This window comes from Molossus molossus, unplaced genomic scaffold, assembly GCF_014108415.1.
Source record: "Molossus molossus isolate mMolMol1 unplaced genomic scaffold, mMolMol1.p scaffold_m16_p_7, whole genome shotgun sequence".
Lineage (NCBI taxonomy): Eukaryota > Metazoa > Chordata > Mammalia > Chiroptera > Molossidae > Molossus > Molossus molossus.
Genome location: NW_023425401.1, coordinates 45,878,216 through 45,894,811, shown reverse-complemented (window position 1 = coordinate 45,894,811; position 16,596 = coordinate 45,878,216). Strand labels below are relative to the sequence as shown.

At 35.9% G+C, this 16,596-nt stretch overlaps 1 pseudogene; it reads left to right on the top strand.

Annotated features, from left to right (window-relative positions):
- The first annotated feature begins 2,518 nt into the window (after positions 1–2,518).
- LOC118619847 lies at positions 2,519–3,775 on the top strand (annotated as a pseudogene).
- The last annotated feature ends 12,821 nt before the right edge of the window (positions 3,776–16,596 follow it).

Here is a 16,596-nt window from a genome sequence, read left to right as displayed (position 1 = left end):
TTGTTAAATAGCCTGTCTCCCCCACCTACTCCTGTCAGAAATCCATTTCTGGCTTTGTGTGGGTGAATCTTGAATATATGTGTGTAACCTAAATAGACACTCATTAGGATGATACGAACAATAGTTCAGAATGGTTTTGCTAATATTTGCTTTTTAAAATCGGAAGTCCCTGTAGGGCAAGGAATGCCTTTTTCTAAAGTGCCTTCTGCTTTTAGTGCTCTTTAAAAATTGTACCTAACCAAGTTCTATTAAGAATATATTTTATAAAATCACCCTGACTGAGTGAAAGAGGACAAGGGGTGGGTTGAACGTGGCTGCTGTCCTACTCTAAGAAGATTGTAATTATGTTCTCGAGAGATCACAGGGATGCAGGTTCACAGCCACAGCTCTTCCATGCTGCTCCGTGGCACCGTTGAGACCGTAAACAATGAAGAGCTCAGAAGTGCAGCCTGCCCAGAAAGAACAGGAAACTGCAAACCTACTGAGTCAGCACAACTCTTAGAAATTGTTTCCCTGGAGAAAGCAGATGCTCAGAAACACAAATTAGGTATCCGAAGAGATTTATTATAAAACATACATACAAGTGTGTGTATATACATTTCAGTGTATGAACACAACCTCTAATAGATGAGTTATGTCTGGAAGTCATTTTACTAAGTTTTCAATACTGTGATAGTCTGTGGTTAAGCTATCGGCTTCATAAGAATTATTAATATTATTATTCTTAGAATGAGTTATTCTTTCATCTTGTAGGTAGCTGAAAGGCAGTGATTTTCTGTGGTTGTTCACAGAAATGAATGGGTTCTGAGCAACAAATTACATATTCAGCGTAAAAAAACAAGTATAATTATCTTGACTTGAAATTTTATCCCCATTTTTAATTATATGTCCTGGTGAACATATATGAGCTGAAAGTAAAAAAGCAGCTGTTTTCTTTGTTTTTTATAAATTTTTAATTGATTTTCTTTTTTTTTTTAAGGGAGAGAAAGATAGAAACATCAATGTGCAAGAGAAACATCAAGTCACTGCCTCCTGCATGCCCCGCACTGGGGACCTAGCCCGAAACCTGGGCATGTGTCCTGACCGGAAATAGAACTGAGACCTTTCAGTCCATGGGACGATGCTCAGTCCACTGAGCCACACCAGCCAGGCAGAAAGCAGCTGTTTTTATTTTTGCTTCTGAAAATAATTGTTACCCTCAAATTAGTTTCAGCACTCAGATGGTCTGAAATGAATCCTGTGTACTGGGAGTACATGGGTCCTATTTTGCTTAAACCTTTTCTTAAAGTTCAGGCCTGAACTAGGCAGTCATTTCTCTGTGTTCCATAATGATTTGACACATTTAAAATAGTCTTTTAGCTTTTCATTTATTTTATGAAAATAAAATAAGGCTCAAAAGCCTGAAGAATATCTTTTACTTGTTGGTTTCTACTGCACAAAGCAGATAACAAATAAAAATAAAAATTTAATCATGTATGAATAATATTTTTACAAAGACTTTTTATTTTAAAACTTTTTTATGCAATAATACTTTTCTAACTGCACTGTACTTATATATAAGGTAAGAAATTGGATTTGGAAAACTCTCTATGAACATAAATAAATAAATTACAGGAAAACTTTCTATGAATGTGAATAAATAATTTACATAAAAATCAACAAAATTCAGAAAAACTTTGAAACATAAACAATGAAATATAAAACAGTGAATGCACATATAAGCACACACCACACACACATATATATACATATACATGCACATATATGTGTGTTTGTGAATATATATAATAAATAATTTTAAAATGCTAGGCAAAAAAGATAGTGCAAAAGCTATTACTATAGTCTGTTGGTAGGAATACAGATATTTTTCAATTATTTTTTAAATTAATGAGAATTATGTAATGAAAATTAGTAATAAGCACAAAGATTATTGTTCAAAGATATTCATAGTATTTATTATAGTAAATACCACATAATGGAGGGAAAACCTTAAATATCCAACTATAAGTCTTACAGTGCTCTAAAATAGATTTTGTACCACTCTAAGTATTATGTTTTCAAATAATTTCAATGATGAAAATACTCATGAGTTAAAGTTAATTTTATATTGAAGCATGTACAATTATTAGTGTGTGTGATGTGTGTTGTGTATGGTGCATGTATGTGTATGTGTTGGTACAAATTCTACATGACTATATGATAAAGAACAAAATTTCTGGTTCATAATGGCAGAATGATTTTTTTCTCACTTATCACTGCCCCATTATAGCGATTTCTAAATAAAGGTAAATGAAATAAAATGTATAAATTCAAATGACAAAGAAAACAAGAGAGTCCAGCTGGTGTGGCTCAGTGGTTGACCTTCAAACCATGCACCAAGAGGTCGCTGGTTAGATTCCGGGTCAGGACACATGTTCAGGTTGTGGGCTTGATACCCTGTGGGGGGCATGCAGGAGGCAGCCAATCAATTTTCTTGACCCCTATACTTTGAAGTGAGCAAAATATTTAAATTTGAACCATGGGGAAAATTGTGCACATCCAGGCTGGCCAGTGTGGCAACCAGATCGGTGCCAAGGTCTGGTTGGTGATCAGTGATGAACCTGGCATCTACCTCACCAGCACCTACCACTGCTACAGTGACCTGTAGCTAGATAGAATTTCTGTGTAGTATATGAAACCACAAGTGGAAAATATATTCCTTATACTATCTTGGTGGATCTAGAACCTGGGACCACAGACTCTGTTTGCTCAGGTCCTTTGGGCCAGATCTTCAGACCAGAATACTTTTGGGGCATCCAACAACTGGGCCAAGGGACTGAGCAGTATGACTCAGTCCTTGATGTGGTGCAGAAGGACTGCTTGCAGGGCTTTCACTTGACCCATTCACTGGGTTGGGGCACAGGATCTGGAATAGGCACCTTGTTCATTAGCAAGATCTGTGAAGAGTATCCTGACTGCATCATGAACACCTTTAGTGTGGTACATTCACCCAAAGTACCTGACACTGATTTTGTGCCCTAAAATGACACTCTCTCTGTCCATCAGTTGGTAGGGAATACTGATGAGACCTAGTGCATTGATAAGGAGGCCCTCTATGACATCTGCTTCTGGACTCTCAACACATCAACCACCTCATCTCAGCCTCCATGAGCAATATCACTACTTGTTTCCACTTCCCTGGCCAGCTCAATGCTGACCTCTGCAAGATGGCAGTCAACATGGTGCCCTTTGCATGCATCCACTTCTTCTGCCAGGCTTTCCCCCGAACCAGCCAATCTTGGAAGCAGCAGTATGAGGCCCTCACTGTACCTGAATTCACCCAGCAGGTATTTGATGCCAAGAACATGATGGCTGCCTCTATGGCTAGGACATCACTGTGGTTGCTGTCTTCCATGGGCAAATGTCCATGAAAGAGGTGGACAAGCAGGTGCTCAATGTGCAAAACAAGAATAGCAGCTACATTGTGGAATGGATCTCCGACAAATGTCAAAACGGCTGTCTGCGGCATCCTGCCCTGTGGCCAGAGGATGGTGGTCACCTTCACTGGCAACAACATGCCCATCCAGGAGCTGTTCAGTGCATCTCAGAGCAGTTCATTGCCATGTTCTGCCAGAAGGCCTTCCTCCACTGGTACATGGGTGAGGGCATGGATGAAATGGAGTTCACTGAGGCTGAGAGCAACCTGAACGACCTCATCTCCAAGTACCAGCAGTACCAGCATGCTACCACAGAAGAGGAGGAGGATGTCAGAGAGGAAGCCGAAGAGGAGGCCTAAGGCATGCCCCGTCACTCAGGCTTCTGGGCTCCCTCAGTCTTCTTCCTCAACCGCCCTTTTCTCTCCCTCAGAATTTACATCTCCTGCCTCTCTTTTTTTCTTTTAGGGGTGTTCTCAAACAGTGGCTGGCACATAATAGGCACTCAATAAATATTTGTTTGTTCACTATCTCCTCTCTCTTTCTACTCTAGGAAATCTATATTACTACAATTCTGGGTAACCTTGTATTTCCTTCTGGTACCCATTGCTCCCACCTGTCCGTTCTGTTTTCAAGATAATTCTCCAAGAAGCTGGTTCATGTGATAGACAACGAGAAAGGGAACCACACGAACTCTTGCAAATAGAAGTCCCTACAAGGAACAGTGGGGTTTCCCCATTCTAGAGCAGTTTTAAAGAGTGGGGTTCAGGCTGTTGAAGTCCTAGTCTCCAGGTATTTTTGCCTACTCCTCCCTCAGCTTTGAGTGATGTATTAACAGTATTTTCTCAGTTTTCAGTCTCTCTCCAAGCTCTGTCCTGAGCTGCTTCCTTCGCAAGGGACTGCCCCATTCTGTCAAGTGGGATCCTTCCCTCTTCCCCTTTACCTCCCTCTCACAGGGAATCGCTTCCTCTCCCTGGATGGAGAGAGGTGTTAAGGGGGAAGCGATTGATCAGCCTTGGTCCCTAAGCCTACAGAAAGGCTTTCCTCACCTCCACCCTTTCCTACCCCAAAAGGAATATCAGTTCAGTATGTCTATGAGGAGTATGTACTGTCACCTAAATGTTGCCAAAACACGAAAGGTGCCCTGTCCCCTCTCTTCTGGCAGGACATGTTTGGCAACATTTCATCTCTTCTTTTGCTATTGCCTTTCCCCCCCTACCCTTGGTTTTGTCCTATCCTACACTTCAAATTTCTATTTTGTGTTGAATTTGCTGCTTTTCTTCAGATTGACTACAATGAAGAACTGTGGGTAAAATACAAAAAGCAATTACCTGAGGACTCTAAAAAATAAACAAAAGCAGGCAGATTGGAAAGGGGAACCAAACTAGGAAAAGCAACCCATATGGACATGAGTTCCCACTGTTGTTTTTTTTATTTTGGCATGGCTTGCCCAAGGGTGGGCCTAGGCACAGAGCTTACAAAGAATCAAAATTATTATCTCACAGTTCTGTAGATCAGAAATCAGTGCGCGACAGACCGAACCTCTCTTAAATGAATGGGAATACTCTTTAGTTATTTTTTAAGCTTAAGAGATTCAAGTCTAAAATTTCTCTTCAGGAACTACCCAAAGAGTTCTTCTCTGTGCCTGCCCTGGTCAATACCAGCCCAAGGCGGGAACTTGAAAAGAAACGAAATCCACTCTGCGCCTGCATGAAGAACCCAGCTCTGCACAAGCCAGACCGCAGCAGCGGTTCGGGATCCCTGTAGTAGTGGCATGAGTTTAAAGTCAATTAATTAGTCACCTTAATTCCATTTCAAAGTTTGCAGGAATTAGGAAGCCGTCTTAGAATTCAGTTTATGGCACTTCACAAAACTATTAGATGATTCTTCTTCTATTCTTTGAAAGAGTGTGTGTAAAGTTGTAATTGTTTCTGGAATATTTGGTATAGCTCACTGGTAATATGTTCCTGATCTGGTGTTTTCTCTGTGGGATGGCTTTAAACTATTGAAGTTTCTCTCAGGTTAACAGAATTATTAAAATTCTTATTTCTTTTTGAATAATTTAGAAAATTTATATTTTTCTATAAATGTATGCATTTCTAATTATTTTGCATAAATATTTTATTATATTGTTGAATTGTCTGAATTTTTGTTAATTTATTACTAATATAGTATTCTATTTATTCACTATTAATGTATTATATACTTTAACATATTTAACTGTTTTTCTAATACATTTTGAGGTATTTTTCAAATTTATTAATTATTATGAAGCATCGTGTATTAGCTTGTTGGCTTATGTTTATTTTCTCTTATTTTCAGAATAAATTACTGTATTTATTTTTATTATTTTATCCTTTCTACTTTTGGGATTATTCTGTAACTTTTTTCTAACTTCTCAAGTTGGATTTTAAAATTTTTCAGTCACATTAAAAATATAATTATAGCCCTGGCCATTTTGGCTCAGCGGTTGGAGCGATGGCCTGTGTGGACCAGAGAGTTGCAGTTTCGGTTCCCGCTAGGGGCACGTACCAAAATAGATAGATAGATAGATAGATAGATAGATAGATAGATAGATAGATGATAAATACATACATACATACATATAGATATAGATATATAATTATATGACTTTGATATCTATTTATCAGCTTTTGAACATGGAATTGATATGTAGTCATTAAAGTCAGCTGTGTTGTTTAAATATTTTCCCTCCTTGCTGATATTTATAAAAATAGACTTAGTCGTCTGTTTCTTAACTTATTACAATCTTCTAGTATTATAAATATCTCAAGTTTTTTCTTGTATTATTTTTATTTAGTTTAAATATTTTGAAATCATTTTATCATACAGAAAATATTACATTTTCCTGCTCAATTAAATTTTCTAGTAATATATAGTTACCCTTCTGGTTAATATAGAGTATTATATTAGTTTCAGGTATACAATGTAGTTATTTAACATTAATATCCCTGACAAAGTTGTCACCATGCTAAGTCTAATAACCATCTGTCATCATAAGAGATTATTTCAATATTATTGAATATATTCCCTGTGCTGTACATTACATCTCTGTGACATTTATTTTACAACTGGACATTTGTACCTTTTACTTCCTTTCACCTTTTTTGCCCTTCTTCTTTCTCTTCCTTTTGATTTAATCATGTTTATTGCAAATATGATATTGATATCTTTCTTAAAATCCTATATACAATTTTCAATATTAAATGAAGAATTTAGTTTGTTTATACTAATGATGACTATTCATGTAATTAGATTCATCTCTAATATGTTAGTTTGTGTTTTTTCTTTTACTGTTTTCTCTCTTGTTTTCTTTTGGATTAATCAAAACATTTTAATTTGATTTTTCTAATACTTTGAAAGCTATTTATTTTATTTTAAGATTTTTTTTAATATTTAGGACGCTATATAATCTGTTTCTATTCTTCCAGTGGTTAACCCAGAAATTTTTGCATGAATATTTAACTTACTTTATTCAATATCTTTACCCCTGTGAATGCTCTTTTGTTATTCATTACCAGTTCAGAAATACATCAAAAAGGGATTGTTATAATTTAGTTAGTGTTGTTTGGCAATTTTTGCTAGGAAAGATTTTTATAATTTGCTGGAAGCAGCAGCCACCGAAGGTAGTATTTTTACTGTGAAAAAAATCCTCTGTTGGAACTTGTAGTCATATAACTTGTTAAGACAGATATTTTAGAATTTATAATCAAAACATGTAAACCTGGTAATAAATTTGAAAAACTGAGTAAAATGCAAAAATACTAAAATGATATAAAATATCTAAGAAACAATAGAAAAGGGGATTAAACTAATAAAATTTAAATGATTGAAATTAAAACAGAATTCTTTACAAATAAATTCTACCAGAATTTAAAGGAATAATTTATATTATGCAACTAACTTTAAAAAAATATTATTTTCACTATTAAATTATTCTTGTACATTATTTTTTTTATTTTAGTCACTTTATTTCCTTGCCTTATATTTGGAGATTAAAAAAAAAACAAAAAAACAGCCTGAAACAGCCTGGCCAGTGTGGCTCACTGGTTGAGCATTCGCCCATACACCAAGAGGTCGCTGGTTCGATTCCCAGTCAGGGCACATGCCTAGGTTGTGGGCCAAATCCCCAGTTGGGGGCATGCAGGAGGCAGCCAATCCATGTTCCCTCTCATCGATGTTTCTGTCTCTCTCTCCTTCTCACTTCTTCTCTCTATAAAATCAATAAAGGAAAAAAAAATTTAATGAAAAACAAGCAAACAATCTGAAAGTCTTTGTCCTTTATGAGAATAGATAAGGATTTTATACTTTAAAAAAACTATAACATACATTTGTTAATGGTCCTACTTCTTTTAGCTTTGGAGCAAATTATTTTTAAAAATAAAGATATTCCAGATGTTTATCTACCTCCTAACAAATATTCTCTGCTCTGCGATCATATTTTATAGTTAATAAAAAATTATGTTCAATGAATCTTCTCATTCATTTAGTTAATGTTGGAATTAATTTATCTTCTTGGGTTCATAAAGATGATTTAATTAAAGTTATTTATAACGTTATAGAGACTTTCTGTGGCTTTGGTGGACAATGGTAAGTTTTCCTTTAGAATTCTTCCAGGCTGACATCATGGGTGCCAGGGTGTGGATGCTAATGTTTGTGGTCTTGATCAGTCCTATGTTGAAGTTGATCCAGAATTTGCTTATGAGGAAAATTTTGGTTTTCATATTGCTGTCAAGCTGGCTAGGTAAAAGAAATCTGAAAATGTGACTCTTCTCTTTTTTTCTGGGATAGTTTAGATAGCATTGTAAAAATCTGTTTCATAAAGGATCAATTTACCTAGCTAGAGTCTTTTTGGGGAGTTAATTTCTAAACATATATGATGAATTCAAGCATATTAGGGTTAAATTTTGGTCATTTATATTGTCTTGAAAAATTATCAGTTTTATTCAGTTGTTCCAATTGTTTTGTATAGTTTTTGTAAAATGACTGAAGTATTCTCTTATTCTTTGAGATATTTTATATATATGTTTATTAATTTATTGGTGTCTCTATACTCTTTTCTTATTAATATTAGGTTACCTAGAGGTTAATTTATTTTGTTAGCTTATTTAATAAACTGCTTTTCATTTTATTTATTACTTCTACCACTTTTCTGTTTTCTATTTCTTAATTTCTATGTTTATCACTGTGAAATCCTTCTGATACCTTTTCATATAGTAATTTTCTATCTGCTTCTATTAAATATTTAAATAAATTATTTTCATATTATTTGTTAGTAATGCAGGTATATATATTTTCTTTTGAGTACTTTTTAACTATCCACCATAAATTCTGATATATAATATATATCTTATAATTATTTTTATTTATTATTACATTTGTTTCTATTATTGAAATTCCTAGTTTTACTTCACTGAAGCCACAATATGATATTATATTACTTCAACTTTTCAAGATTAGTTGAGGTTTCCTTTGTGACTTAAAATGAGGACAATTTTTATTAATATGTCTGTGCACTTGAAAAAATGACAAATTACAGCTTTCTAATGTATAAATTTGTGTTTGTTATTTAATTCAACATGAAAGTCATTTTTATTATTATTTTTTAAATGTATCTTTATTGTTGAAAGTATTACAGATGTTCCAATTTTTTTCCTCATTGACCCCCTTCTCCCCACTTCCATTCACCTCCTGCCTTCCCCACACTATTGTCTGTGTCCATTGGCTATACATACATGCATATAAGTTCTTTGGTTTATCTCTCCCTGCACTGCCCCCCTTCCCTCTGAGGTTCTTCAGTTTAACAACCAATTTGTACTTCTTTTTTTTTTTTATCCTCACCCGAGACATTTTTGCATTTATCTTTAGATAGAGCAGGAGGGAGAGAGGGAGGAAGAGAGAGAGAGAGAAACATCAATGTGAGAGAGACACATTGACTGGTTGCCACTCACACAACCCCAACTGGGGCGGGGGATAAACTGCAACCGAGGTATGTGCCCTTAGCGGAAACCGAACCCCGGACTCTTTGGTCTGCGGACTGATGCTATAACCACTGAGCCAAAGCAGCCAGGGCTAATCTGTACTTCTTAATCCCCTCACCTTTTTGCCCATCCCCTCACCATCACCCCTCCCATTTGGTAACCATCACAAAGTTCTCTGTAGCTATGAGTCTGTTTCTGTTCTGATTGTTCATTTGGTTTGTAGATTCAATTATTGATACTATTTATTGCCATTTTATTGTTCACATCTTTTATCTTCTTTTTCTTCAAGAAGACCCATCACATTTCATATAATAATGGTTTGGTGGTGATGAACTCCTTTAGCTTTTTCTTATCTGGGAAATTCTTTATATGTCTGTTGATTCTAAATAATAGCTTTGCAGGATAGAATAATCTTGGTTGTAGGTTATTGCTTTTTATCACTTTGATTATTTCTTGCCATTTCCTTCTGGCCTACAAAGTTTCTTTTGAGAAATCAGGTGACAGTCTTATGGGAGCTCCTTTGTAGGTAACTAACTACTTTTCTCTTGCTGCTTTTAAGATTCTCTCTTTGTCTTTAACTTTTGGCATTTTAATTATGTGTCTTAGTGTGGGCCTCTTTGGGTTCACCTTGTTTAGGACTCTCTGTGCTTCCTGGACTTGAATGTCTATTCCCTTCACCAAGTTAAGGAAGTTTATTGTCATTATTTTTTTCAAATAGGTTTTCAATTTCTTGCACTCTCTTTCTTCTCCTTCCAGCACTCCCATGATTCCAATATTGGTATGCTTGAAATTGTCCTAGAGGCTCCCTACCCTGTCCTCATTTTTTTTTTTTAATTCTTTTTTTCTTTTGCTATTCTGATTGGGTGTTTTTTGCTTCCTTATATTCCAAATCGATGGTTTGATTCTCAGCTTCACCTACTCTACTGTTGATACCCTTTAAATTATTCTTTATTTCATTAGTACATCCTTAATTTCTGACTGGTCCTTCATTATGCTCTTGAGGTCCTCATTAAGTTCCTTTAGCATCCTTTTGCATTCTGCATCTGTTAAATGGCTTATCTCCATTTCGTTTAGTTCTTTCCCTTGAGTTTTGTTCTGTTTTTTCATTTGAAACATGTTTCTTTGTCTCCTCATTTTGGCTGCCTCCCTGGGTTTTTTCTATGTAGTAAGTAGAGTTGCTACATCTCCTAGGCTTAGTAGGGTGGCCTATTTTAGTAGGTCCAGTGGCACAGCCTCCCTGATCACCACAGCTGGGCACTCGAGGTACACCCTTTGTATGGACTGTACACTCATCTGTTGTAACTGAGTCTTGATTTCTGTTGACACATCAGTAGAAGAGATTTACTCAGGTTAATCAGCTGCAAGGACTGGCTGTGGCCACTGACCACTGACCTCTGTCCATCTTGGAGGATTAGCTATGCAGGGGGCTCACCACACAGAGCAAGACTTACTTCAGCAAGGTTCTGGTACCCACTGAGTCCACTCCTTGAGTGTGTTGCTTGTGGAGGTGGTTGGGTCATGGTGCTTTAACATGGTCTGAAGCTATCCATTGGGTGTGCTGGACCTGGGGCCTCCCTGGAGTTGCAGGCCAAGGTCAGCAACTGCCTGTGTTCTACCCAGGGCCACCAGGCAGAAGCTAAAAATCAGTCTGCAGATAGCTGCTTCTTGTGCTAAACTTGGAGATGCCCAGGCAAAACCAAGCTATGAATTAAGGCTGGCTGATGCTAGTGCCAAACCTGGGGCCATTTACCAAGAGGTATCAGGCTCACTAAGGCCAGATGCTTCTTGTTTGAGAGATTTTAGGAAAATCCAAAGCAAAATCCAAGACAGGCTATTCCCATGGTAAAGCCACTGGAAATAACTTGAGTGGGCCAGAAAGTTGGATGGGGTAGGGCCTCAGGGAATCACCAGGGTGGGGCAAATAGTGTGAGCCTGGTTTCTGGAGTCCAAGATATGGTACCTGTCTGCCGGCCCCATAAGGGAAGGGCTCACCAAAGGAACAACAACCTCTACCAGCACGTCTGTCTGAAAAAAAGCTGCACCTCCAGTTCTCACTCTGGTATCAAACAACTGAGTTCTTCCCTGTATGTTTCTGGTGATTTTTCAAACTGCCTCTCTTGTGCTGAAGCCCAGAGGGAGCGAGTCCAAGTAAGTCCAAGCTGTTGAAGAGAAACTGCCTGGGACTCCCGAAGCTTCAGCCTCCCTCAGCCTCAATTCCCACAACTTTTTACAGCCAGAAGTTATGAAGACTTCTCTTCCTGGCACTGGAACCCTGAGCTGGGGGGCCTGCTGTGGGACTGGGATCCCTTACTCCTTAGGAAGGACCTTCACAGCTGAGGTAGCTGTGTGGGGGTGGAACCAGCCCGTCCTTGCTTCCGCCCCTCCTACCAGTCTCCATGTGGCTTCTTCTTTGATTTCATAGTTGTAGGACTTGCATTCAGCTTGATTTCAGGTAGTTCTGAATGATGGTTGTTCTGTAGTTTAGTTGTAATTTTGATGTGATTGTGGGAGGAGGCAAGTACTACATTTACCTACGCCACAATCTTGACCAGAAGTCCTCTCGTTTTCATTTTTTAATTATTCCTTTATTAAAATGACAGTTATACTTGATCTTAGGTCTATTTTCATATTTTTATTAGAATTTTATATTAAATTCTTTTTTTTCTTTAACATGTTTACTCCTAATATTTGCCTTTCCAATTTTTTGTTTCTATGTCTATATTTAAATGTATTAAATTCTTCTTCAATCCATACCATATTTCCATTTAACATGTTATTTCTCTTTTTCTCTTTTACTGTTTTGGATGGATTTCATTATCAATTATTATTGCCAAAGGGGCTATGTTCACGGATGCTGTATTTCCTGAATTGTTCAGCACTTGAAATTGCTGACATAAGTAGGGCATGCTGCAGTATTGGCTAAATCACAGTTTTTCCAATTACATCTTTACCCTTGTACCTGGAGATGGATACAACTATTCCAGGCTTTATATCTATAAAAAAATGCAGTGTCAAGAGGAAGAAATACAAATCACTTCTCTTTTGGCAGAAATCTCGCAGGAGAAAGATAATGTTCCCTCTTTCTCCCTATCAAATGTCTCTTTGCATATCATGCTTCAGATTGTGTCACATATCCATTGCTGAACCAGTTGGTGTTCCTGGAAGAAGAGCATGTGGTAATAGCACAGGACAGATTTACTGAACCTATCGCCGGGAAGTTGATAGCACTGACTTACACTGATGTGGTCAATTCATGAGGAGGGAAGGTTAGTTACAAAATATGCAGGGTGCCCTCCGAAAACAGGGAAATGGATGCTGGTTAGGAAACCAGAAATAGCCCCATGTTAGTTTCATTTTTTATTATTACTCTGCTCTGAAAGGTGACATTCATTCTGCAACAGCTATTACTTGGAGCTTGGTATGGAGACAGGCCAGTGGTCTATGCAGAATCAGCCTGCAGCTTGATTTAAATATGGTACTCTGATAATTTTCTTACTACCTCTATGGGGTACTCTGCCCTTGGGAGAGTATCTCTTTTTTTCTCTAAGAGTTCTGCATTACCTTCCTTTGTGGTGACTCAGCACACTGTATATTGATATGTGATGTTATAGTACATGTGTGTTTGTTTACCATTTAGTCCCACCATGTGACTGTCATTCACAGCTGAAGAAATGGTTGCTATTCAAGCCTCTCCACACACACTCCAACAGATGAAAGAAGTTGTATATTTAAAATTCTTGTTTATCTTCACATTATCTGATAGGCTTCTATCTTGAATTGGCTCAGGGACACTCCTAAACTGCATTTGTATCCTACACCCTTGTACTTTGAAGTAAATGATTGCTGATTTGGCAATTCAGTAAAAGTATATGGTGGGGCTATTGTATTAAAAGTTTACAATTTTTTCAATGTTTATATTAATTTACAGGGAACAGTATTGAATATTAAGTCAAATATAACCTATAAAAGTATTTTAACTCAATTATTGTTCCCCACATTTCCTTTAATGGCAAACTGAACTAAGCCATCTAAAATCATGTGTGAGGATTCTGTCTGTTGAATGAACTACAGTGCACAAAGATGACTCTGCTGCCAAATTCTTTCTCTTTCACTTGAGATCCCCAAATTGCAGAAACTATTAAGGACATTTCTGTGAGATACCTTATACTTATTTCTTACAAACTCAAAATCCTGAGACAGCTCATAAAATATATTTAATACTATAATAAAACTTTAAGAAAGAAAAAATGTAATGTAATAAGAACTCAAAGTTTTTCTAAATGCGAAATAAACTGATTTAGAGTGGAGTCTGAGGAAAGTAAAAAAAAAAGTTTCTTTGTAAAAATAACATTATGCAAGAACATACTTATCTGAAATATTCCAAAAATATGTTATAAATATATGAGAAGTGTTGTCCATATAAGGAAAAATAATTTTATAATTTTTAGATAAGTTTTCCTAAATATATAAGTAGTTTTTTCACTGAAATATTTAATACTGCAATAGTTTTCAGGCATTTGAGTGTTCACACACATTTGAAGGGGTTTAAACAGTTGACATAGCACTGTGTCATTCTGTTTCACTTTTGCCTTTCGTAGCTTCGTACACCTGACCTCTCATATTTTTTATAGAAAGGTATCTATCAAGCAAAGATGTATTACTGAACGTTAGATGTTGGTTAATTTGGATCAGTGTGTCATATATGGCTACTGAACAGCTAATGTCTAGGTGGTTGCTGAAAAACTAAATTTAATAAAATACAAATATTTTGGTAAATACAAAATAATAAATATTACAAAAGACTCAAGGTGTCACATTTATTCTGGAATTTGGTAAAATCGACATTTTACTGTATACTCAGACATGTTTCAGTAATTATATTTAGCTTCTGCTGCCAATTTTTACTATAAGCACAAGCTATCTGTAAAGGCTACTTTATCTATAGAGGTTGATTAATGATTTGTTTAATGCCAAGAGCATAATCAGTTAGGTACACTTCTAATTGCAATATGTAAAGAAACTATTTACACTTTTCTAGATTTTAAAAGTAGTATTTCATTAGTAATATGAAAAGGTTGTAAAAGTGTGCATGTATCCAGGCACAGTTTTAAGGGAGTATGAATAGAAACAGATTAAGGACCATAAGCCTACTATAAGCTGTTACAAGGTTGAATAGATTATAATCATAGTTTTGGTGATTTTTTTGATGTTTTATTATAGCAGGTTTTTTTTTTTACAAGTGAGATAAGAATTACATTCTAATCTTCTAAAATAACTGCTAATTCTGTTGCTATATAAACGAACACTCAAGTTTGCTATTAGATTGAGTTTTATGGAAATAGAACTTATACAAAAAATTAGGCAGAAACTCTTTTGTGCTCTAGAGTGCAAAAAAGAAAGGTTTTCAAAGTAAAACCCAACGAAGACTTTAAATAATTTTTCTAAATAGAGAACATGCTTGTTTTCCACTTTTCTATCTTCTTTCTAAACAGTCACCTTGGAACCTTATGGTTTCTTTAATAAAAACAGGCTTGAAAAACCTGTGTTCCTGAACGCTGGAGCACAATATTATGTTTTCATCCCAAACCCAAATTAATCCTCCTAATGATCTACTATCTACTTTTTCTCCTTGCAAATGCCTGCCTTGAGCTTCCCCAAGGTGGGCCTGACTGGCCTCATTTATACCCTTTTCTTCATCACATCAAACTGTGTTAAGTGTCTTCTCTTCTTATCTGCTTTTCTATAATGTCTTAGAGATATGTCCCCTTGAATTAACTGAGTTAACACGTTCTATTTTTATTAACTAACACTTAGGAGTTTTTCCTTTCCCTATACAAGAGTTCTAGTGATAATAATAACCAATATGCATAGAATACATCCCCTCCTCTAATTTCTCTCACATGCTTAGTAAATTCCTTTTACCCTGGAAAATCCAGCTTAAATATTGCCTCCTGTACTTAGAAACTAAATATATTAGTAATCATTTTCCATAGTTCCATAGCATTAATTCATTACTCATCACTCATCACATTTGTTATAATATGAAGTTTTATTTTTAAGTATTTTTTTTTTTTTTTAGAGAGAGAGATAGAAACATCGATGTGAGAGAGAAACATGGATCAGCTGCCTCCTTCACGCCCCCTACTGGGGATCGAGCCTGCAACCTGCACATGTGCCCTGACCTGGAATTGAACCGGGACCTCTCAGTCCATGGGACAATTCTCAATCCACTGAGTCACACCGGCCGGGCTGAAGTTGTTCTCATTTCAATTTTATTTTAGTTACCAGAAGTATACAGCCTCACTTTCTAAAATAATAAAATACCACTCAAAAATATCATTCAGCATTACTTCCTTACTGATGCTATGTGTTATAGGCTAAATCCCATATATAGGCACAATCTCAATGGAAAACCAATTTCTTACCAACAAAGATAAAACAAAACAAACTTTACTGAGTCCTTTCATTGAGGTACTTAAAGTATTTTATCCAGTAGTCTGTGATATAAGGATGTAAACAAATTCTCCTACATATATATTCTGTAAATACTTTATACTATGCTTATGAGATAATATTTTCTCAATAGCGTGAAGTATTATCCTAAATCACAGGCTTTAAAAATTTTTAATACAGTGAATATTTTAAAGCTTGAAAAACAAACAAACCTTGCTATATTCAATTGACTATTTCTACATGAGGTCAATTATTTAGGTAGAAGCACTCAGCACACTATAGTCTTAAAAGATATTATGACATGATAGGAAACTCAGGATACTGTTATCAAGTGTATATAAATGTCATTAAATAACCACAAGTATTCAGAAAAACTGAGTTGGGTTTTGTAGATAATATTTCAGCAGTTGATGTTTGGACATTATTTTAAGACCTATCGTGACTAAAAAAAATTCTGAATAGATATTTAGTTTCAGCAAGAAATAAACTTAGAGAAAAGCAAGGTCTTGTAGAAAATTTGTTTTGTCATTTAAAAGCTTCCAAGAGGAAGGCAAATGATTTGCCTCCTATAAACAATGATAATTACTGCTTTGCAAACAGAAATGGCAAAATACTCAGGAAACAATTGGGGCAGGATTAATCGCTGGGCAATTGCCATCCCTGCTTTATAATCTTTGTCCTTTCAGCCATTGTGACAGAATGCTTACTCCACAAATAGTTTCTGATCA